Raw genomic sequence first — 24,966 nt, 5'->3', positions numbered from 1 at the left:
CAAACACACCTCTGACAAAGGAATGACAAATAACACTAAAAACACACACACCCACACACACACACACACAGGTACAAAAGTTTGCATTGCAGTAAAACATAAAAGATTTATGCATAAGAAAAACAAATACCCAACACACATGTTAAGGATTTAATTTACATTGTTCATGCACTTACATGTGCATTATGATTGCCACCAACATTTTAAATACATAAAATAAAATACAGTGAAGATGTTGTATTTTTTTCTGTTGACAACATTTTTAAAAATAGCATTTTCTATTTCAGCTGATAGAGATACTATTTTTCAAATGCAATGTATAACCACTGTTGTTGTTTATATACTGACATATTTACTGTAAGCAGTTTTATGGCTGAAGTGATATGTTAACCCAGCTTTCAGGTCTGTGGCCCTAGAGATAAAGAGGGCAACTGATCAGAGCTATTATCCATTCTGCAGTGAATCAGGAAGATAATGGCCTCTCTGTCAGCATGGGGCCTCCATAAAGCCATTAACACCTTTTGTTGTTCCCCTCCTGTTCTCAAAACGTGCTGGGCAGTTCAAAAAGGCAAACGAGGCAATCTGTTAGCTTCGCTTAGACCCTTCATTCCCCCTGCTCCGAGGGGACGCACACTCACTGACAGGCAGACACACCATGTAGAAACATAAATGACTTGTACAGACCTACTGTCTTGTATTTAGATCCAGTTGAAAATGTATTTGGGATGGATTGCAGGTAATACCTCGCACCCTATTGTGTCTCAAATGCATCCGATGTTACCACTTGTGACTTTATTACACTGGCTTATTCATAACAGTGAAATTACATCTGCATTTGGCCAAACAACTAGAAAAAGTATGACATTCAAAACCTAGTTGCAATTGTTTGGCAATGATAAATTTAAAGGGGACCTTTGATGCTTTTCCTTATTTTATGTCATATAAATAATGTTACAATGTTGAATGTTCGCATTAAAAACCTGACCGACAGTTATTTCTACTTTCAGCTGGAGCTGACTTGAGCTCATGATGGATTTCTATATATGTGTCCATCTGCTCCTGGCAGTGTTCACATTAGCCTACATACATAGCTACAGACAGCTTTATGCTAATGTCAGGAACATCTGTAATCTTGGTTGACAATCTTGTTAATTCCTTCTCAAATTCGGATCATAATTCAGCTGGTACATGTTAAATTTGATATTTTTTAAATCTTTTATTTGTTTTTTTATCATAAAAAGAGCCACTATATTCCATTATATCCTACCTCCAGCTGCAATGACGGAGAGTACAGACACTCAGAGCCCAGATGTGGAAGACGCAGAGATTTTGACCAGTTGGAGCAGACTGGGCTTTTTGGAAAGGGGGGCTTAAAGAGACAGGTGCTAGAACAGAGCATGTCAGGGTGAAGAAAGATGCAGCAGTCATGGGCAAAATCAAGTGTTTTTTTTAACATTAAAGCATGTAAACATGTTCTAGTAGAATTCCCTTTTAATTGAGGTTGACATACTACATGCATACTACAAAGTTGACACGGATTGACATCAGTGCATTTGTACTCCTCCTAAACTACGACCAGTATGTGAATACAATCTGCCTGACCGCCTATAAATGTGACCTGGGCAATCGGATCCTAAAGCATCCTCAGTGGACTCACACCTGCTTTTAGAGTCTGTACATGATCACTCAGGATGAATTTATAGTATTAATAGGCACAGAAAGACATAATAGATCAACGCACTCAATCTCAATCATTTGCTATAGACATGAATGTTGTGAATGTGAAATTCCTGGTTTGTTGCAGAAAGCAGACCAAGCTGTTAGAACTGTTGAAAGCTATTAAAAAAATGAGATAAACTCCTCTCATTTTAGCATCTGAAAGAATCTTTTTACTACCACTTAACACTGTTTGAACCACACTTCTGAGAGACTATATATTGGCCTGTAGAAAGACTAATACACATGGAAGCACATACACACACACACACTTATCTGACATTAGAAGTCTTTATTGTCCTTTGAAGTTTTCAAGCAGTCAAATTAGCATTGATGAAAGAGTCAGCATCGAACATCTCTGGGATCCAGCCAGAACTAGAGCTGTGGACAACCTATCTTCATCTCTCTCTCTCTCTCTCTCTCCATCCATCCACTCCATCTTTCCCCACCACCCCTGCACTAGCATCATCCCTCCTCCTCCTCCTCCTCTGATAGCAGCAGCCCCAAGTGGTTGCCTCCTTCGCTCCCCTTGTCTCTCTTTCCTCTCTTTCTTTTTCCCTCTCCTGTCTGTGTTGCCTTTGGCAAATTGGCAAATTGTGTTTTACTAACGTGGGTACATGTGTTAAGTGGGGATCAATTGTTTGTTTAACAGGGTGCCTCTATTAGACTGGGAGGGTGTAATTAGTGGTGAGGCCTTTTCTTAATACAGGCAGCATCAGTGAGGGGGAGGGAGGAGTACAGGCTGTCCAATCAATGCCAAATCTCAAGGAAGGATCGGCTGCAGTTTGGTTTAGGGAAATTAAATTTATGATAAATCTCATTGGAGGGGTGGAGGCTTAGCATTCAGTGAAGTTGTCCTCAGCGTCCTACTGTGCATCGTTTGTTGCTAGCCTAAAGCCAAAATCAAGTATCCATAATAAACCTGTGCAGGGCATGGATAAAAGCCCCATAATATCTGATTATTCCCATTGCCATTTTACTGGTTTGCTTTGTTCAGATCAAAGGGACTCTTTGAAACACCTCATACCTACTGTGGGCTAGGGTTGTTACACTTGCCAGCTAGGCGGATCAGTCAGTCGTGCCAAGAAATTACAGACAACAGGGAAACAAAAAAAAAATTCTGCCCATGCTCCCCCTGTCTGTCTACCTCGCCACAGCAGAAACATTCACAACACACATACATGGGGATAAAGACACATTACATGCTGCTGCCCATACATTTGTGAAATCCAACAGTCTAAAGACAAACTATTTTTTACTGACATCTGGCCTAGACGGGCCTTATGAGCTAGGCTGCTTTTCTGTTGTTCACAGTGGTTTCCTGTTGGCGTGTATGATTTAAAAAATCAATAGTAAAAGAGCGGAACCGATAGGACCTGTATGCTTGTGGTCAACACAAAGTAAAAAGATTATTATTTATAGTCTAGGACAATGTAACAAATGGTTTATGTGTACACATAATCAAGTACTGTACTTAAGTACAATTCTGATGCATATTTCCATTTTATGTAACTTTATACTTCTACTCCACTACATTTTGAGGCAAATACTGTACTTTTCACTCCACTTTTAATACTTGAGGTACATTTTTATGCTGAACTTAAGTAAAGGATCTGAATACTTCTTCCAGCACTGCACATACATGTAGCTTTTGCATATGTGCATGTGTATATATACATGTGTGTGCATGTCCAATTGCCTCAGGAGAGACTGTAACCTATTGACAGCTCTGCTTGACAGCATGTCAGTATCCCTGTGGCATGGATGTTAACTCGTGGATATTTTGGCCTTCTGATAATCATAGATTCTAGGTGCTAAGTTAATCACTTTGTGTGCACAAGAACTAATTTCCTGGTTGCTTACTGGGCACTATATGTTCATACTGCTTGCCATTGTATATAACCCATTTATGAAATGGACACTTGGCTATATGTGGTGTTTTTGCGATACCTGATTGTTACCAATGTTGAGCATTGAAGATAATAGAAGGGGTTAAAGAGGCAGGATTGCAAATGGCAGGTTGGTAGTGTGAATCCCTTCTTGGAGGAAGTAAATTAGATACATATTTTCCCTCAATCTCAAACAAAAATGTTTTTGTGAGCAAGGCACTGAGGCTTATTGGTTACTCCAAACAAAATTGTACTTGGCGTGCTCTCAGACTGCTGTCAAACATGGCGCTGCAGGCAAATACAAGTATACTCGCTGCGACTCCAGTTATCTTCATTAAATGGCATCCATGTCAGATCAAAGAGCTCTTGAGTCACAGTGAGAGCAGATTCGACTCAAAAGTTCCCTTTAAAACAAGAAGTAAACACAGATATTCTAAAACTAGTATGACTATATGAAAATAAAGCAAGAAAAGCATGCAAAACAGATCCTGTGATACTGCTGGCTGGTTACAGGCGACAGTGTATTTGGGGCAGTGAATGAGTCAAAAATGTGGTAGCCAGCCCACGGCTAGACAATTGAAACTAACTTTGGGGCTTTTTTTTGTTTGTTGTAGTTGTTCAAAAACCTACTAGTCGGTGTGTGAGATCATACTATTCAGGTTATTTTCAGTTGAAGCCTAAAGATTTCACAAGGGAACACATAGTTGTGAATTAAGTGAATGGATGGGTTTTGAACTGTATAGCTTTGAATTTGTATAATTCAAGATCGTTACATGTCTGTATTCACATGTCTGCCCCACAGCATTAAATTAAAGAAAGACACGAAACCTTGTCTTTTTGTTTGTTTGTCAGCAGAATCAATGAAAAACTACTGGCCTGATTTTCATTAAACCTGTTGGAAGAGTGTTGCATGTGCTGCGGAAGAACACATTAAACTTTGGAGCGGATTTTAATCAGATGCTGCAGACTAACAAATTCACTTGTCCCGTTTGTTAACTTGGTGAGATAGGGCATTTATGTTGCATTCATGTAGCGCAGGAATAAGCAGAGACATGCGTTCCTGACTTGGAAAATTAAAGTCGGAACAGCAACTCGGAAAGTTGGCAGAAATTTTAGTAAACATTTTCTGACTCATCTCATCATCGTTTCCTTTGCTCTTTGTTCTCACACCCATTTTGGAAACAGCTTTCAACCTGTTTCGACACTCTGAGCAATAAATCTTAAAATAACAATGCATCTTCTTTGTAGCATCCATGTGGTTTCAACATTATGACTTGAACACACCAAAGTCGAAACAAACAACTTCCTAAATTGGCAAATGGAACCATCTGAGTTGCATTGGAGCCCATTCTAGTTTCTGAATGATCAATTAAAATATGTACAAATATGAACACTGTAATTAAATGATATTGTGTTATAATGTCTGCTGTTAATGTGTTATAAACCTGAGCTGTCCCTCCACATGTGACGATGCAGTACTAAATGTTTAATCCAGCACTTTGGTGCAGTAATCAGCTCAACTGTCCGACTGCTAGCATACCTTGTCCAATACGGTCGTGCAACATAACTGTGGATGTTACAGGCTCATTGGATACTTCAGCAGGGTGTAGTCTGAGTGTGTATGCTATGCTAACTGGCAGCTGCAGCGGGGCAGCAGACATGGTGCTGAGTGACTGACAGTCTCAGAAGCTACATGCCAGCTGATCCTGTCTCCTACCAACACCAGCCTGGCAGTGGCAGCCATTGTTGTCACCCTCAATTTCACACACCAGCTAAATGGTGGCAACTCAGCCAACTTGCCTCTTACACCGACCGGCTAACAGACTGCTGGTTATGCTAGCACAGGAACAGAGGCGGTGCATGGATCATCTGCATGTATATGACATAAACTGTAGATATCATTTACATTTTGCTCATTTAAATCACGCTGACTGACTAACAATGACAGTACACACAAGAAAATATTATTTCACAGATAAACACGGATAAGAATGCTCACACAAAGTCACTGCCCCTCTCTCTACTTTTGAATACAGTGCACTGAATAATAATGTGAAAACACAACCATGCTTACAAATGAATGAGTATTTGTGAATAAATTGCTCCCACAACTATTTATTCGTAAGAGAACCAGGGGTAAAGGGGGAAGGGGGCATTTCCATAGGAAGCACGAAGCTAGTTTTACTTTCATCACATTACCAATCTAAACAGCCCAGCCATTCTCCAACTAAGCAATAAGTGGCAGAGTGACATTCAAGTGGGGCCGCCCCCTCTCATCTATTGTCGCGGCTTTTGAAGTTCCCTTTCAGGTCATTAAGCTCCATTTCCCATTCAAAGAGAGCTTGTGTGGCGGCCGTTTGAGCGCAACAATGGACCCTAATGACTTAACGCTTCTGTTTTCATTCTCCACCTCTCACTCACCCCGCCTTCCCCTCCACCTCTTTACCCACTTCTCCATTCGCCCCCACAATCGTCCCCTTCACCTCTTTAATGGTGGCTTGCACCCCTCGTTTGGCTGCCTACGTTTTTTATGGGGCATTGTAATGAGCTGCAGCTGTGGGGTAAAATCTGGGTGTAATGTTAACCCAGGCAGAGGAGGGTGACCCAGAGGAGCAGAGGTCAACGCATTGTGTTAGTACCAGGCCTAGGGTCTATTAGAAGCTGTAAAGGTTATTTTTTGGGAGCTACAGCAAGCTGTAGAAAAAAACCCTCCCACCCCTTCACACTCACCCCTTGAGAAAGAATATTGTCAGATCCCCCCTGATGAGCTTTTTGAATGGGCTAAACACTGCTTTTGTCATGAAGTGCTAGTTAATTGGTAAAGAATCTGCAATTGGTGTGTGTAAGTGCTGATAATCTGCAGTGGAGTGGCTGAGGTATTAGTGGTAGCCTGGGAATTGAAATACCCTTCCTCATGCCTTCAGTTACAGTGTCCCGACATGGTTGAAAACAGCAAAACAAGGATGTTTTGGGGAAAAAATGATGTCCTTACAACCTTAGTTGTGAACAAGGGGCTGAAGGGACATGGATGGCTGGAGCCATTTATGCATAACACGTACGCAATCATACACCCACACCACACAAGGTTATAAACATAGAAATGTGACCTATTCCTGCATGTTAAATTTACAGAGGCAACGAGGAAAAGCACACACACACACACACCGCACGCACACACACACACACACCACACGCACACACACACACACACTGGGGCATAATCTATCATACCACAGTGAGTAATATATTTACTCATGACTTCAAATAGGTGCGCCAAAGTGGCCTTTCTCCAACAGAGCTGGTCAGGGCACAGGCAGTTTATCCTTTCCCCGGTACGAGTGGCAGGCAAAGCAGTAACCCGAGCTGAAAAAACAAAAGGCACAAAGCCAATCGGCAAAATCAAACTGACCCCTGTCACTCTCTCTCACTGCAACTGGCGTAATCTTAATTGAATCAGCCTTACAGAAAGATGTTGACACTGAGAGATTGCACAAACCTGGGAGGCCTTGGCAGGCCAAGGGAAGTGCTGGGGAAAAAATGAAAAAAAAGTTGCCCCACCTATTCATTAATGTGTCCCCCTATGTCCCACTCTCCCATTTCTCACTGTCTCAGGGAGATAATGCTCCCCCCTCCCATCCCCTGACAGCCAATTTGATCACTGACTGTGGTCCACTGAGGAGGCCTCCAATTTTTCAACCATGTCCAGCTAATATGTAGTGTTTGTAATATGTACTGATCACCCCTGTACTATGCAACTTATCCCAGCCTGTAGTCTTGCCTTCTTTTTTATGTCCAAACTGTAAAATGTTGGTTGGCCGTTGACCGTAATCAAAATCAACCAGTGGTGGCTTTATATATACAGCCAACAAAATATTGAGGGTGAAGTCAACGCTTTAGTTTGATGACATGTTTGTTTTCATGAGAAGCATTGATTGGCCGAGTCATCCCCAAGAGACCCATCCATCATGGCGCTCTCCATTGTGTCTTTATTGGCACCCCATCGTAACATGTCTAACCTTTCAGAATCACTAATAATCACTTCTGCCCTGAGGACTATAACAGGAGGGTTGATGTAATCTTTCTCACACTTCACTTAATTGCTCATCCATATAGTTGATGATTCAATAAAGCAGCTATAATCTATATTTTTGCGATACTCATGTGTCAAATGACAATGTGACAATGTAAAGAGGTCCCTCAAAGCGATGTACCTACAGAAAATATAATGTGACTGCACTTTTATGTTTAGAATATCAACTTTAAGGATGACATGTTTGTGTTGGTGGTCTCTGTGTATAGTGCAATATGTCATTGAAATTGTGTTAGTCAATACTGAATTTTCCATGTGTGAATCAATAAGACTTTGCTTTAAGAAGACTTTAGCACTTAGTTCTAATGTCTAGGTTCACACAGTCACATGGGAAATATGCTGGATCTGTTATCAGTCCGATCAAATCTGCCTTGAACAATGCTAGGTTTCTGGATTTTAAGAAATTAGATGGGATAGTAAACATCCCAACGAATGCCAGCAACAAGGTTATCCATGCTAGTGGGAATGTCTAAGGTGCGATGAGAAGTGACAGCGTTAGGAAACACCCTAGTCCTGCCTTGGCCAGATCTGCATATGAATGGCAGGCTGCTCCATGCAGGTGGCATGTGATAAGAGCCCTAATCTAGATGAAAGACCCTGGTGCAGGCCTCCCTTATTAGCTCTGATGAAGCAGGGGTGTGGGGAGAATGCTAATACCCAGATCCCTCCCTCCACTTCCAGCCGGGTTTCCACGACTGACTCCCAGTTTTGTTGTAAGCACACCATTGTAAACAAGGTCAGGGCACATCGCCGGGTGGATCACATCAGAAAGTGAAATGGCCAGTTTGGGCTCTGCTACAGGCTAGCGGATGTAAGACCAGTGTAGTGTGTGCCATTATTTGATCAGACCCGTCTCTGCCACCTTGTAGTGCCAATTTACTGGACAAGAGCAGAGACGCCAGATTCCGCCTTGGGGCAACTGTCATGCATTATGCATGTGCATTATTCACACAATTATTGATAACGCTTTACACATCGGTGATTATTCATTCATTAATTATTGCAGTCCCTAATGTGTTAGCATTAAAGATATTGTTATTAATGTCAAGCCATTTGAAGAGTGAAGAGCCTGTTCCCAGCGGCCCATGTCTTGTTGGTATTTCCAAAGTCTGGAGTGGAAAGAGAGAAGAGTGGAGTGGGATTTTGGACAAGTGTGGATTGGAAAGGGAAGAAGCTATTTTATGAGTGAGGGAGGGGAATAGATCTCCACACACTCACCAAAAAATGAGTGGCAAATGTGTGCCAAAACTGTTTAGAGGGATTGTAGTCCCAGCACTGTAGAGATAGGAGCTGAGTAGGAGTACATCCTTAGAGCTCAGCCACAGCGTAGGATGCTAACAGGGCCGAGACTGAGGCATACCCTGGAGCACTGCTGATGCCAGGCAGGGTGTCTGATAGCAAGGTTGGCTTCTGCTCTCACTCCTCTTGTCTTCCCCTTTCTCACCTTCACCCTCACTACCACTACACACACACATTTACACACACCCCTTCTCTATCCTCTTTCTGCCCTGCATCTCAACAATCGTTTTGATAGATCACATCCAAGAACACGGAGGGTAGGTCAATGCATCAATGCTAACCTAAATAATTCATTCTGCATGTGTACATAGTCTTAATTACAGTTAATTATTTATGACCTCTACACCACTGGAGTGGTATTTCTACAAACAATTGGGGGGTTAATTTTGACTGTTTCCTAATCTGCTGGTAATGACAGCAGGACTTTAAGCTTTATTCTGGATCAAGACATGAAAAATAATTTTATAAAATAATTGTAATTTTATGAAAAATGAGTATTTAAAAAAACAAAATATTACTCTTTGAATGAAATTATGAATTCATTAAATGGCATTCATGTGTTAATTACTTAACCCTAAGACTTATTAGTTACATTACTTTTTAAATGAGATTTCACAAGCTCTCCATAACCACCTCACACCCTCTGCATTGAATACAAACGTAAAGTAGTAGTATGTATGTAGTCAGCCTACACTTAGGAGGTACTTAAAAATTCTGAATAATTTTCTCCACTGAAAACACAGAGACAAAATTAATACCAACCTTACATTAAACTCCTGCTAAGCTTTACCACAGAAGTTAAGAAGTCTCAATTACTGCGGTGGGTTCTCCTAAAATACTCACACTTTTGAAAGCAAGCATTCCTAAGAAGTGTACAATTTTTCTATTTTTAACTAAAAAGATGTCTAGGACGTGTTTCACCATGTTACTTAGGTAAGTAATGTCAGCTAAGTTAACACTGCTGAACTTAGCTAGTTAATGTTAGCTAGTGGGCCACATACTGTCTTTGGGTTGCGGTGATCATATAGAATACATTTAAGCTGGAAATTACCGGTTGAAATGCCCATTAAACTAAAATAACCATGTAAAACTTAACTGTGAGGCTCACAGTCAATAGTCTCAATTTTATGCCAAAGGGTGTCATCAATTTGCTAAGTATATTTGTTATCAATCCAACTAACCTTGCCGCTGTCACTGTAGGCAGGCAACAGCAGACACTGAGTCACTACAACTTCGCAGTAATGGTGCCCCTAGACGACAGAATACACAAAGCAATTGCTGGATTGAAATTGACATCCCTTACACTACTCTCCAATTAAAAAGGACCCACTGCAATGTTTTACTCATTGATACTTTACTCCCCAACTATGTGCATAATGGTTGAGGCGTCATTAAACAATGCACCTAAATCCTAGACGCTGGAACAGCTTTTCCACTTATTGGAGGGCCAAACAGAAAGGCGTCCGGGAATCCACAACCTAATTTTTTCATACATACCAAACTGTGATGAGATTGGCCAATGGGAGATGTACTAATGTAACTAAGCGTGATTATTGGCTTAGTTAACACGCCAATGGTCTGTGCATAGTGGAAAAGAGAGCGAGACAGACAGAGAGACAGAAAATCACATACACACACACACACACACAATCTCATTCCGTGTCAGGGTCAGATTGCCAGGGTATTCCTCAAGTTTGATCCCCTTTCAATAAATAGTAAATCTAGTGTATTTCCAAAGCAGGGGTGTATTGTCTGTGTGGCGCGTGAGAGCTGCTGACCTCTAAGTCAACTATTTAGCGAATCAACATTATCATTCCAAGCTCCTTTGCCCCAGCTGAAACATTAGCCCCTCTCAGGGCTGAGGCTTTCTGGGATGTTTCCAGTCTAGCCGCCAGCGGGGCTCGTCCGGGGACTGCTGGAGCCAACACAGCGATCCAGTTACCCTTCTGTGTGTTGCATTACAAAAAGAGCACATTTGGTTCCGCTAATCAGCTGTAATGCTATTGCCATCGATAAAGTGTGTGAAACATCATTCTTGAGAGATATTTCTCAAGTCATTTAGCCTGGTAATTGACTTTTAAAGCAGTCTGGGCCGTGGAGTGATACTACAAACCAGGTGGGCTGGATAGAAATATATCTATCATTTCTTTGCGTGTGCTGATGTGATGGGATGGTGCATGAGACACTGTTGATGGGAGGTGGAGACAGACATCTTGCAGCTCCCCAAAAAGAAGAGAATCTTTACTCATACGCCCTCTCTCCCTGCACGTTAGTTTAAAGCAGATAATGCAGAAAGCTCCTCTCCTGAGCTGAGGAGGCAGCATATTGATTTTGTCTTAGATGAGGTCTCTGAAACCTCATTTACTCCCGTTGTCATCATGGTGGAACATCAGTGTCTGACAAGCTGCACTTCCCCCTCTATATCTATCCAGGCGGCCATCTTGGAAACTGTTGAGGGATGCTAATGTGTGCGAGCATTAGCGCTGTCCTCTTCCAGTAACACTGTTGACAGAGTGCCTTGCATGATAAGATGTATGAGGTCAGATAATGTTGCTGCTGACTAACCATTGTGCTGTCTAAATAAAGCCCTGTGTTTAAGCACTGATCTGCTCTTATTAGGTTACAGTGCAAACACAGAGGAACGTCCCAGGTGGACCTGCCATCTTGGCATGTGGGTCACAGTGAAACACGGCACTCCTATGCCCAGAGCTCTTTGGGTGTTTGATGAACCATGAATGAATCTGTCCAACTTGCTTACTTAATAATCTTCAGAGATGGATCTTTGAATACACTTTTTAATGACTAGGCCATGACATGATAGCTATCAATTAAATTTCACTTTCCCCAGGGCATGTACAAATCAAGCATGAACAAGTTATAAAGCTTAAAAAGAACACATGCTTTTTTTTGTTTTAATCTAAGAAAGACTGGTATAATCAAACCAAACATGATACATTGTGTGAGGCTTGCTTGGCTAACAGCACCACCCTGCTTTCATCAGCAAACAAAGCCTGATTGACAACAAAAAGCCTGCGAAGCAAACCTGCTCACTACTCTGACTCACACTGAGAGCACCTCATAGTACAAGGCCTTCTTAAAGAAAGCCGCACAATTATACTCCTCTCAGCCAGAGGGCAGAGATTTCTATGTATACATAAATGGCAGTTGGGATTTTTTTTCATTAAACAGGGTGAAATTATGCACAAAGACGTGATTCTACGTAATTAAACTAATTAAAGAATATCATTAATAAAATATCAGTGAAGCCAGCTGTTTACAGTGTGTGGTGGGGCCTGGGGATGTGAGGAGATGGGAGGGAGACAGACAGTGTGTTTTTAATATGTGCTTTTAAGGGTTCCCTGTGGTGAAGGTCTTCTCCGGGGACAGGGGCCCCTTTGTAAGGGTCCCCGTGGAGAAAACAACAGCAAAAATCAACAATATCCTCAAACACTAAAATGTTTATTGTGGAGTAAAATATGCATTCCTTTTTTCTACAGATATTTATTCTAAATAGTTTGAGCCTTAGTGCAGTGTGGATATGATCTTGGCAAGGCATTAAAGTGTTAAAAAACATTTGTATGCATAGATACTATATCTATATGCCTGCTCAACTACCAACATATTCACATAAAATAATATAATATAGGTTTTATATCTATATTTTCTATATTTAATATATTTTCATTATTTTATGAGCATTTATTAATTTTAAATTAAAATCATTATTCCCATGAAATAAAAAATGAAGTTCCTGCTATTTTAGCCACGATTTAAGTGCTAAATTTACTATCTCATTATACTAAAGCTAGTTTAATAATTGTTATACATAGTACATATAAAAAGTAGTAGTGTATAAACTAGTTTAGGCAGGTCAAGTCTTGTCACGAGTGCCCTCCAAACAGATAACTCAGATGTCACATGATTCTTTAAACAGTGTTTTTGTGCACATGTTTTGTCATGTCACTTACAATGGGAATAGGCCTTTTCTAAGCCAATAAATGAGGGATGACTCTGGTGATAGTCGACATGCTGATAAAGGAGCAATGGACACAGTGAAACAGAGCCCAATTAATAATGCATTTGTGTCTGACTGTCTGGCCCCAAGGACGGGACTGCTGAAAAATGGAGGTCATGTGTCCTCCTCAAGTGGTCAGTGATCCCTCTGTGCCACCCACCCAGTGTTCAGTGTCCAGCTCCCTGAGCAGTGAGCGGCAAACTTGTGCATCCAATACAAGTGGAACCATTAACTGTGAAATATGACATACATCTTTACATATGCAGATGGTATGCTTGCATGTGGCTATGCTAAATAATCCTTAACACTTTTGTTTAATCCATAGAAACACACACATAAGTGTGCACACACGCACACAAACACTGACAGGGAGTGTGTAACGGTGTGTCTGCGTGCGCCGACGTGACGGATGGTCGTGGAGGTGACCTCTCTTAAGAGCAGTCACTGGCGAGGGCCTGCCTGTGACCCTTGGCCACTTAGGCACATTAATCACAACCCGTTCCTTCTTGCTTTTATCAGCCCTGCTGAAAGCTACTGTCCAGCCTCCACCCCCGCCCCACCCCCTTCATCACCTCTCTGCTTTAGCCATTCATAAGGCTCTCATCAACTTCAGACCACAGGTATCCCTCCATCACTACACATTTATCAGGAGCTGCTCTTATCAGCCAGCAGGGCCTGAATATGGAAATGGGATCCCTGCCACTGATAAGGACGGCCTGGATTATCCCCGGCTCTCCTTCATCAGATAGCCACTGAGGAATGGTAACAGGCCGGAACATTCCGCCATTGTTTTGCAGCAGTGCTGATTGAAGAAGACCTAAGAGGGGGGCATGCTGTAGAGATATATGTGTGTGTGTTTGTGTATGTTCATTAGTGGGGCAGTGGGGCTGGAATAGCATTAATATGAGTACAGGTGATCATTTAGATCTCCCCCATGACTGCTTAACTGTTTGCACTACACACACACCTATTTAACACATCCATAAAGACACACACTCCGACTCCGGTGAAGTCGTCCAAGGGGGGCGCTAAAGCAGTCCAAAGTCATAGCTCACAGAAAAATAAAATGAACAACTTTCTACATCGACATACGCATACACACAAATTAATTCAGATAGGCATGACATGTTCACACACATACACAACCACACAGAAATGCATGCAGACAGCAACCTTGTGTGCAAACATGATGATAAGCATACACACACACAAAACACTCTTTCCTTAGCATGTGTTCTGACTAAAATAGGCCATTCCTAATTAGGACCTCACAACCTGAGCTGTTTCTTCAAAGGCAGCCGCTCCTGCGCTAATCTGAGGCATCGCTTCATTATGAATTCTTCAAAGTCCCACCCAGCTGTCAAGCAAGCTTGTCGAGAGGGCCGTTATTAGTGAGGCTAGTACAGCAGGCACAAAGCATGGTCTGTTGTTCTGTGTTGCACCCACCCTCACACAAACACACACAGGATGACTGGGGTGAACATGTTGACCCGAGATGAGTTCGTCAGCCTCTGATGCTGGTGCTCAGGTGTGTTGACTCGGACACACTCCTTACAAAGGAGTATTGACACGACTAGGAGGGTTCCTGTGAAATCCCTTGCACCAAGAGAGAGGCCTGCCACAGCTTATCTTATCAGATGCATTATTAGCTGCGATTGGCAAAGCTATCAAAAGAACGTTAGCTGACAAAAGAGGCCCTGTGCAATGCCCGCAGTAAAGCACACCTCTATTGGCTGTTAAGTGATTTATATGAGCGTCTTAAAATGACTTTTGGTTGGGCTTTGATAAGACACAGAGGAATGTCTGTGTGTAGTTGACACACTCAGCTGAGTATGAACTCACCACTACACCCAGGGTCAGAATCAACAAGGGACACTACATGTTATAATGGCCCCATATAACTCATGTCTGCTTTTATCAATCAGTGTGCACAGGAGAGCGTCTGTTGACTTGAGCTCTGTCCTGTAATGATGTGTTATATGGCCAGTGTGACGAGTTGTATTCAGTACATTACATATTGATTTTGTTAAAAAAAAAAGGGGGAAGAAAAAGTATTGACCTATTCATCTATGAGAACATATGTTTTTTATTTTTCAAAAAATCTCACAAGGTGCTCGGGTTTAACATTTATGTACAAAGTCAATGCTGAGACATTAATAGATGCAAATCTGCACGGGTTGATATGTTTCAACTTGAGCAAAAAATGTGCATGATACCGTGTCGTGAAAGTGATCAAGGTTTGTGCATCTCCTGATGATGTTATGAACCCAGACACAATGGTTTTTGTGGCAATCGGGGACTTCCCGGTACAAGGCAGCAGTAGCAGTAATTTTGGTCATGGTTGATGGTAGGAATAAACATTGCTAAGGTATGACATATCTGTAGAGGGAAGCCCCTCTTCCTCTCCAGATTGGCTGCTAAGTGCAGGTGCAAGTGCAATTTAAGTGCTGCAAAATACAAGTAATGCAAGGTAAAGTAGATCTAAGAATAAAAACATTTTGTATGTAAGGAACCTATGACCTTGCCCTTTGTATGCTCAGAGGTTTGAGGTAAACAGAAGAAATTATTTTTAAAAACTATTAAAATAGAAGCTTCAAACTTATAGAAAGATTCAATGAAAAACACTGAAACTTTAATGGCAAACCTCATCTGACCTGGGTAGGTATAAACACAATCTTCAATCACTAAAAGCAATCACAAATAAAAACAAAATAACCCTCAAACCCTTTCATAAAAAATGAATCAGCATTTTCTTTTTTCTTTTATTTAGTATTATATTCCAGGGTCGATGTTGAATAACCCAGGCCCAGCCAAACCTTCTTTCAATAGGGAATTAGGGTTATTAGGGAAGCAAAGACACTATATTGTGTTTTTATTAAAATGTAAACATATATTGAATATTATAAATTTAGCTGTAAAAAGTACAAATTTAGACCTCCTGTGATGTAAACCACAAGCATGAATGCAGTTATGACAGGCTGCCCTGCTATTGGTCACCATGACATAACTTATGCATTCCCAAACGGGACTTAATCCAATAGTTTTGACATGATGCCTTGCCTATCTAACCTTAAAGTCTGACCCATGTAGCCTTTTGCTATGGAGACCGGGCATAATAATAGTATCTAGCTTTCCGGACTCCTCAGACAGCCTGGTATGGGTGGGTGCATTCATGCATGCAGACAGCTAAACAGATTTTAATTGCTTCTCCGAATAGCTTTGGTAGTGATATCTAAGTATGTGGCAATGATTCTCAAGCGCACTCAAACAGACTTGCCTAAAAGATCACTCTCTGTACGCACGCGGACACAGATACACACCAATAATACACATACACTCATAACACAATTACTAATTAAGTGAAGCACACAGAAAGGTTAGAGATAAATGTGGGAGAGACAAGCTCTCTGCCGGATCACAGGAGCCACAGAGGAGAGGGTGCAGGCATTTGAAACATGACTCTGTGACTTTTTAAGTGAACATTATCTCGTTTCCCTAACCCCAAATCCAAAACTCAGCCCTCTTGAATGACAAGAGCTGGTGTTGGCACGTCTCCGAGCTCTTGCTCCTACATCTCTTTTTTTCCGCTGTAAAGATATGATCAAGTCCCCTGCTCGCTTCACAGAAATATCAGAAATATCAGGGACATGAAATCCTTGTTAAGCAGCTCACTGTCACAGGCTGGGTCCTTGATTGGCAAGCTTGACAGTGCACACGCTACTCGCAGTCTTTCACACATTTAGCGAGGCCCATATGGTGAACCGAGACAAGCCTCAGTGCCATGTGACTGCGCCTATGGAGCGGCTGTATCGCGTTCAAATCTCCATTTAATCGCCAATCTCAAGTTACCCCACACTTAATAAACAGCAGATTAGTGCATTCTTCGCTATGTCCGACACACATTTCCTCTTCAGAAAGTCTCACGGGGGCAGGTCTCGTATAGTTGGCATAACCAGTCATGTTAAACGGTCGGGACAAGGCCCGTCATCTGCTCCGTATCTAGCCCTCGGCTCCACAGCTTTGCTAGGTCAGTCTGCAGCCATTGTTGTGGAGGAAAGTCAGCCGCCTCTGCCCTTATGCCAACACGACCCCCTCCTCATTGGAAAACTGATCTCCATAACCTTTTGTCTGGAGTTGGTCGGAGCCACATTTGGCAATATGAGCATTGTTCTCGTACACTGTGAAATGACAGAGAGAGAGAGAGAGAAAGAGAGAGAGTGCAAGAGGCAGAGTGTAAATGCATGCTGCATGGTTGAAATTAGTGTGCGGTGTGAATGACAATAGGAAGAGATGTCATATTGAAAGGTTACTTGGGTTACTCTGCCGAGTCTGTCTGTCACCTCCATGCCTTCAGGGAGCTCTAATCACTTTACCCTATAATTACCTCCCCACAAAAGGGCCCGTTAAAGTTCCTGTAAAATAAACCTGATGCTATTGTGAAGAAGAGAGGCCCTTTCTTTTAATTAGGGCCATCCATCTTAACCTTGTCTACCTGAGGTGAAGTGAAGGTAGCCCGGGTCAAGCTCCCAAAACGCTGCTCCCTATTGTCTTCATCTGCCATCGACAGGAGAACAATGTGGGTGCTAGCCTGCTCGCCACGACAATCCTTTTGTCGCCTGCTCGCTGGCTCCTGGTAGGATTTGCAGCTGAATGGGTTTTTCTTTTTTACAGTGACACAATACTTGCAATTCACAATGGGAACCCAACACTGCACGCATCACTGTTGTATGTGAAACATATGCAGTGGCTGACTATAAAAAATTAAGTGTAAGCTCATATCATTTAACAGCTGTTGGTGTGACGTAACAGTCTTGTTCTTCAATGGACAACTTGAGGCTTGTGGGAACAATGTTTTTTTAGTGGGTGTTGCTGAAAGTAGTATCCGGGATCACATTTTTTTACACCTAATCCCTTGCTCTGCTGCGAGATACACCTCTTCGCATACGCCCTGTGTGTGTGTTTGTCAGCATTTAGAGTTTGTGTGTCGGTGTGTCTCACAGCATGTGTTATCACCCATGTGTGTTTAGTCAAGCAGCAGACAGGGTGATGCTGTGTTTAGAATCTGTGCCTCTTCTCCAAAAGCTCCTAGGTGAGGAGTAGGGCCTGATGATCAAAAGTAGTGTTTGTTTTTTCTTCCCGACCCCGAGAGGGAGAAACGCCATGTCCCTGCAGAGCGCAGATGGGCAAACTGCCTCGCACTGATCAGCTCTCCTGAGAGGAATGTGCTACCTTGTGTGTGTGTGTGTGTGTTATATGTGCTACTGTTTCATTGTTCTTCCCTCCTTATCCTCTCATTCTTCCCCCTTCTTCGTTGTTTTCAGGTGCCACTGGCTGCTACCTGGTGCTGACACTGATGTGTGCTGTCAACCCTGCTGCAGCTGGAGCTAGGACTGAAACACATACACACAGAGGACTAAAAAATCACAGGCCCTTTGCATGGTATCTGTATATACTCTCTTCCTCCTCATCATCCTGCTTCTCCTCACTACCTCTGCATCTCAGCCCACTGTATCCGACCCACAGTGCACTGCGTGTGCTTTCATCTGTGCTGAGGTGGCGTGGTCGTATATTATTCATGGGTCGTGCGATCTGAGGCGCGTGTCATATGGCAGAAGTAATAAGATGGAGTACTGGTGAGGAGATGATGAACACAACACTGGAGAGAGACACAAGCCTCCCTCTCCCGTTGCCTTGCATGGCTCTCTCCACTTCTTCTACACATGTTGGCGCAGAGCACAGCTTTGATTTGTACTGGAATGGATGGCCCAGAATGGGACAGCACAACAGGTGTTGTTTTTGAAACTATTCAAATGAGTAATATATTTTAGATTTGCTGGAGACAGACCTGACTTCTAATGTGGTGTATCTGATAAGTATGACTTTCATTTGATCTTTTTGTAACTCTACCAGGAGGCGGCAAGTTCTTTAACTCGTTCTTGCACCTTTCTGGTACCGCATACAGTCAAGCAGCCATCTTGCTATTCTTATATTATCCCCCTCTACTGTAGTAACATACAGTGACTGAATCTCTGTTAACATTAGCAAATGACAGCAAAAAAAGATGTATTTAACGGTGGATTGGGTTGAAAAATTAGTAACTGTTCCATTACATGCAGGAGCAAGACTTTTGACCTACCACAATGCCCCTCAGCTTTGCACAGGGAGTAGGGGGGCTTTTTGAGGGTGGAGGGCAGGGCAGAGAGCAGACCAGCTGACCAGTTTCGGCCTATCAGAGACTGAGCCCTGGTGTGCAATGTCTGGAGGCGACATGTGGTTAACCACCTGGCCCCGCTGTTTGACCCACTGGAGTGAGAGGGAGAGGGAGAGGGAGCAAGGACAGCCTGTACAGCCATTTGCTCATCAATGGAGGGCATCACCGCCACTTAACACAGCTTATTGATCTGCACAGCCTGCAGGGCCTCTGTTGTGTGTCCATTTCCTATTGATTATTTCAAGTCTATTCTTATTGACCGCTTTCTCTCCCTTCTAACCACTGCTCTCCTCTGTCTGCTCCACCAGGGAATTTTTTTTAAACAGTCATTTGAAATTATAATCTGTTTGAGTAAATGTCATAATCGCCCCTAAGGCCTGGTGCAGATTGGCTGGAGAGCAGAGGTCTCTGAGGTCAATGACACTCGTCAATACTGATCCATTTGTGTTATAGCCAGTGCAATGGTCACTCCAACAAAAATGGCTGACACCAGTTCCCTCAGCTCTGCATTTCAGATTTTTATAGGTCCCGTGATTTCTTTGTAATTATACTGTATTTACTGAAGATGCAACACAAACTAATATCACTGACATGACAGAGGTAATTCAATTGTTATTGTTTCAACAAAGGCCTGTATGTGGTGTGAGTGTGAGTGAATGAAGAGTGACGCACTAGCCGACTGCTCATCAATGCTTCATAGGTTAGATCATTAGATCTAAAGTGACAGCGCTACACAAGGATGGGGAGTGGGGGTTGCTTAGATAAAGATTGGCATATTGCTATTGATTCACCATCCCTGGGGCTTCTTCTGTTACCATGGTTATTGCCAGCGGGGGTGGGGTAGGAGTATGAATCTGACACAGGGAGAATGATGTAACCATTATGATTCTGATTTAAAAATTTTATGATCATGTTTGAATAATCTCCTAATTCCCCTCAACTTTATTGCCTGATAACTCATCATTTGTCTGAAATTTATGGCGTTGAGTTGCAGCGAATCAGAGTTAGTGTGCTTCTGATGTCACTGAAGATAACCATCTGTGATCCCATAACCATTACTCTAACCCATAACAACGCCTGTGCTTTGGATATATGAGTCAGGGTTTTCATTGTGAACGGATAGGGGTTTGAAAAAAAAATTCCCGTCGCAGCTCATGTTGAACTGCCAAACTCCTCAGCTGTCCTTCTAAAGCAGCCTGAAATAAGAGCAGGCCTCAAAAGCTCTTTGATCTTTTACTGCCAGGGTCAGGGCTGAAATGACGCGTAAATGAGGGAGGAATGAGTTTTCATTTTGTCAACCTGTTCTGTTATTGTAAAGCTAAGGGGCCTTTGGTGTGACATGACAGGAGATTGTTTTAAGTGCCCACACCAGTGGAACGGCTGAACATGTTTTGGTGTCACAGCCAAAAAGCTGTTCACCTACATTACTCACAGATATTTACTGTGTCTAGTGAACAGCTGTGGGAGCTTACCTTGACAGAATGCATGTGTATATGAGTGTGTGTGTGTCAGCTGATGCAGAGTCTACATTCGCATTTGTTGATGTGTACTTGTGCAAGGCATGTCTGCAGTGTAGTGCAGGTTATGTGTATGGGTTCCTGTATTGTGTGTGCAATACTCCCTGAACACACCTGCTGGCTGTGGAGCGCTGTAGAGAGATGAAGAGGATCCTCCATCAGTATGATAGGAGAGCAAAGCAGCAGTAGTAAATACTTGGCTAAAAGGGAGCAGCCTCTGTAGCTGTTTACGGCGCTCAGATTTCCAGAGGAGTGGAGCCGGTGCTGGAGGTGCATAAAGGTAACAAAACATGATCATTATGGGATGCATTTGTACTAAATCGCTGTACAGAACATCTCCTTCCGAGTGCCGACATCACCCACACATTGTTCTGACTACAGAGAGAAACCCCCGGAGCTGACAAAGGCAAAGGAAGAAGTAGAGGGGAGGAAAATCAGGTGCCATATCCATCGCTCAAGTCTCGGCTTGTGTTCAGTAGTTCAATATTACACCCACTCCACCCATTTTTGATTTGAAACTGACAGTTGTTTCTGAAGCGCCGTACTCCATATCACAGGGAGGAAATGAGAGCGCTGAATTCCACAAGATGTGAAAGGTGAAAAATGGAGAAAAACACCCCCCACCCCCCCTCCAGAAATAAAAAAAAGGAAAACACCCAAACACAGAGTGAAAACAAATACATAAATAAATAAATCAACAAAAGGAGCTGCAGCTGAGAAGGGAAACATTGCGAAAAATTGCAGTGGGGAGATTTTAAATTGCGATTGTATCAATAATTTAGCTACCTGAGACACAGTGTTGTTGTTCACCATAAGGTTTGATGCGACTGAGAGAAGAGTTAAGATTAGGGAGACTTTTTTATTATTGATGCCACGGTGCACAGCTCACATCTGGTGTTACACTGCCAACCCCCAAACAGTGCACAGCTATCCCCTTTGCAAAATGACTGCAACACTGTCAATTGTCTACACAGTTGAATTGTTAGTGACAGATGCTGTCAGGTCCAGGTTACAGAGCCTTGTGAAATTCCAACAGTTTCTCCTCAGAGCAAATACAGACAGTTTATAAGTCAACTCCTGCACCAATTAAAGGGGAATGTGTCTTTGCTGCTGATTTAATTGCTATTGTTAATGTTAAGTTCCTTTAGCTCACATAGGTCAGCTGGTATGGACTGGCTGTTAGAGTAATCTCAATTCCACCAGAATGGCATTCAGAAAGCACAGACCTCAACCAAGGCCAGAGGTGCTCTATGGATGGTCCCATTTCCTGATCTGGGAAGTAATTTTTTTTGAGCACTTCTCATTGTTCTAGTGTTACAAAAGTCAAAAAAAAAAAAAGATATTCAGTGACAGCCAATGGGCTTCTAAAAAAATATTTGTTTTATGGTGTAACAACACTGTGGTTAAGGAATGGTTAGATTTAGAAACAAAAAACACTTGGTTATGGTTAGTGAAAGACTTTGGTTTGGCTGAAAATGATAACTTCTACTGACTATTGGGCTGTTGGAACAATGGCATGACTTTAGTGCATTCATGAACTTTAAGTTGTAGCGTGGTAACAATGTGGATGCTACAAAAAAGATTGTTGTATTTTATTGCTCAGAGCTTAGCACATTGTTTCTAGTATTTGCATGACAACAAAGAGCTATGAAACAAATCAGGTGAACCATTAAATATGATCAGAAACTGATTTTCATAATTATTCCTTTACCACATGAATGCAGCACAAATGCCGTATCTTGCAATATCAAAGAAAGTGAAAAATAATTTGTGTATCTACTACATAATGCAGACACATTGCTACAAACGTTGTATTCTCTGTTGACCCATGCTACACCCTTCCACCATTTTCATGTAAATGAGACTAGCTTTTTTTCAGTTCCTGCTAACAAACAGACAAACTCAACCGAAAACATAAAATTGTCAACAAAGGTTAATATAAAGATTTAAGCCTGGGTAGGATGAGTTTGACTTTGAGCATTTGGCATATTTTGAACAAAGTGCTTGCTGGATAGATGGAGACAAAAAGTGCTTATAGCTTTCTTGCAACCTCAACTAGACCTTGTAACACACCCCATGATTCAGAGTCTTGTTATGCCTCCCTAATGCCATGTCAGTACCAATGCTCACGGTTAGCATCACTCCTCCCTACCTTCATCAGTAACTCGGCCAAGCACAAATGACCCTTGCCAGTGCACTGGGGGCTGGCGTGAACTTAATCACTTGAGCAAATTGAAACCACTCGCTCTGCAGTATTTTTACAGGGGTATAGCATATGACCTCAGCCTATACTGACTGACCTCTGCTTTTGAAAGGACTCGAGGCCTAAAAAACACACTAATGTTTTTTTGCTCATTCCATTTTAGGTCAGAATTCCTAGCTTAGCCCGACTTGCTGTGTGATTTATAACACTGTTGTAATCCTCTCACAGTTGACATTTAGAGGACATGGTAAAAGTGGTGTCTTTAGTGTGAAAGTTTTTATCATAGGGGAGATCCACCACCTTTTGAAGGCCTTCCCGAGCCCGTAGTAAAGTTTCTGACCCTGATTACTGGTTCTCAGCTCTGGCTCCTGTCAGCCAGGGGAGTAGGGTCAACAGTCGTCAGCAGAAAAAGCCTCAGTCAAGACCACAACTGATCTGCCACAGTGCTGGAATGCTTTGTGATTGATTCTTGGGAAAAAATATACTAGAGAATTTACCAAAAAATTTTTTTTTTTGCTTACATTTTTTACATGAGTCATCTGCAGCTACACAACCAGTGAAAGACATGTGGCGGTCAAAAACCAAACCAAACAGCTAAGCCAGGCAGACAAGTACCAGGCTAGCTGTTAGCACATGTTTACCTGTTTCTGATCTTTTGTTCTTTATCCCAGAGCTCAGTGCTGGGATGTCAGGGGTATTGAAGGACTTACACACAGGTTCACCATGATCTGCTTTCACTCAGACTTTGTCATGTTGCAATGTTGTTGCACAAAAGACATACATGTTCACACAACACGCTTGCAGGGGCTTCTCCTCAAGTGCTGGAATTCCAGGGCATACAGGGGCTCCCTTATAAAATCCCCAATGAAATCCCCAATGCTCCTTCCCGCCCCCTTCTTAATCGTAAACAGGCTAGCACATAGTACACCCACTGCACCCTTAATACCTCCTCAAATAATAAGTATTTAGTCTTGATTTACGGAGGCAGTAAAACTCTTCAAAGTGCAGGGTAATCTTTCATTAGGGATCCCGAAGACGGTGTCAGCCATATCTGTTCTTCATTATCTTTAATCACTCAGTGTTTTACCTGTTCATTTTATTGTAACAGAGATCATAAAAACACCCTTGTTAAAAAAACACCCTCCCGACTTTTAGATTATCTTGTTAACACAGCCGTAGAAACTGGGCCCATTTAGCTTTTTTTGTGGGGTAAATCACTTTTCTTTCCCTGTAACTTTCTTTTGCTCATTCTACCTCTCCACCTTATCACTCTTCTCTCTCTGACCTAAATTAATCTTGAAGTACAGCAATAAAAAAACTGGGTTCACACAACAGTAAATTATATTATATTAAGAGGAGAGAGTAAGAGAGTGATGATAAGTGAAGTATAACTTTTTAACACAGCACAATAATTGACATATCACTCAGAGAGTCCCCTTTGTGTGAGCTTTTCAATAGCCTCACCACTGAACCATGGTATTGATATCCCAATGTAAGCCCTGTGGTCTCAACAGGAACTGGGTTGGGGTGTATTCAGGGTCCGGCCTATGACACTGACCACCGCCTGTCACTGTGACATGGGGGTTGGGGTTCTCAGCCGAAGGTATTTGACCTACATGACCTATGACCCTTAGATGATTGAAGTGGCGGCTTTCCCTGCTCTGGTGCTCCAGCCTAGAGACAAGGTGACGAGTCCTTTAGGAGCTCTCTGGTTGCAAGAGTTTGGAGAGGGTAGAGGCACAGGGAGCATAGGCGCCGGTCTTTGTTGGGTGCGTTGTTGTAATCTGTCTGCTGGGCTAAGGCCTGAAGACATGTTGGCCGGTCATGAGAGAAGCTGGGCTGTGACCTTGAATGGTCTCAACTCGTGTCACTGCGGCTGGTTTGCTGCAAGGCAACTTCTTACTCATGTAACGTGGATGAGTCACTTAGCCAGGGCTTGGGTAACACATGGTGCATTTTGTTGCTTTGATGTCCTTTGTAAACACACATTGCAATGTTTGTAGAATCATGGTGGTTATTTTCTGTT

This window comes from Centropristis striata, chromosome 2 (genome assembly GCF_030273125.1).
Source record: "Centropristis striata isolate RG_2023a ecotype Rhode Island chromosome 2, C.striata_1.0, whole genome shotgun sequence".
In the NCBI taxonomy this organism is placed as follows: Eukaryota; Metazoa; Chordata; class Actinopteri; order Perciformes; family Serranidae; genus Centropristis; species Centropristis striata.
Note: the sequence above shows the minus strand (reverse complement) of the source record.